Here is a 503-nt window from a genome sequence, read left to right as displayed (position 1 = left end):
GCCGCTTCCGTGAGCCTCGGCTCGGCAGAGTCACCTGTTGTGGCACATAAAGTACGCGCGAGATCCGCATTCGGTTGCATCGAGCCACCCCCTTATGCATCATCGAAGGCGTCGCGTGCCCGCAGCTCATCTGGCACGGCGCACCGTCACCGTGAACCTACTATCTCACCACGAATAGGTTTCACGCGACACGTGTGTTCGAGGGTGTAAAATCAATGCCGGCCACCACACCATGGCACATCCTGTGACCATAACCCGTGCCCAACCTCGCGACACCCCGCGCTTGCAACCAACCCAGCTTGCTCCGTGTGTGTGTGTATGTTCACCAACCCCTGACTGCCCGTGCCGCGGACACCTCTCTCTTTCTCACTCGCGACCCTTCCTTCGTTCCCTTTCCTCCCCGTGTGTGTGTACCTACGATCACCACCCTCTTCCTTCGGGGGCGTGTGACCGTTATTACGCGAGAGCTTGTCCGCTGCCGCGCTACCGGAGTCACTTAGTCA

The 503-nt window shown here is 59.6% G+C and overlaps 1 protein-coding gene across 1 annotated transcript in view; it reads left to right on the top strand.

The window, feature by feature from the left end:
* Positions 1-503, top strand: part of LOC116185702 (histone-lysine N-methyltransferase PRDM16-like) — a 33,123-nt gene that overhangs the window by 29,447 nt on the left and 3,173 nt on the right. The window lies entirely within an intron of this gene.

Source organism: Apis dorsata, unplaced genomic scaffold (genome assembly GCF_000469605.1).
Source record: "Apis dorsata unplaced genomic scaffold, Apis dorsata 1.3 scaffold_256, whole genome shotgun sequence".
NCBI classification, from domain to species: domain Eukaryota; kingdom Metazoa; phylum Arthropoda; class Insecta; order Hymenoptera; family Apidae; genus Apis; species Apis dorsata.
The sequence above is the reverse complement of the archived record's forward strand: the minus strand, read 5'-3'. Positions and strand labels throughout refer to the sequence as shown.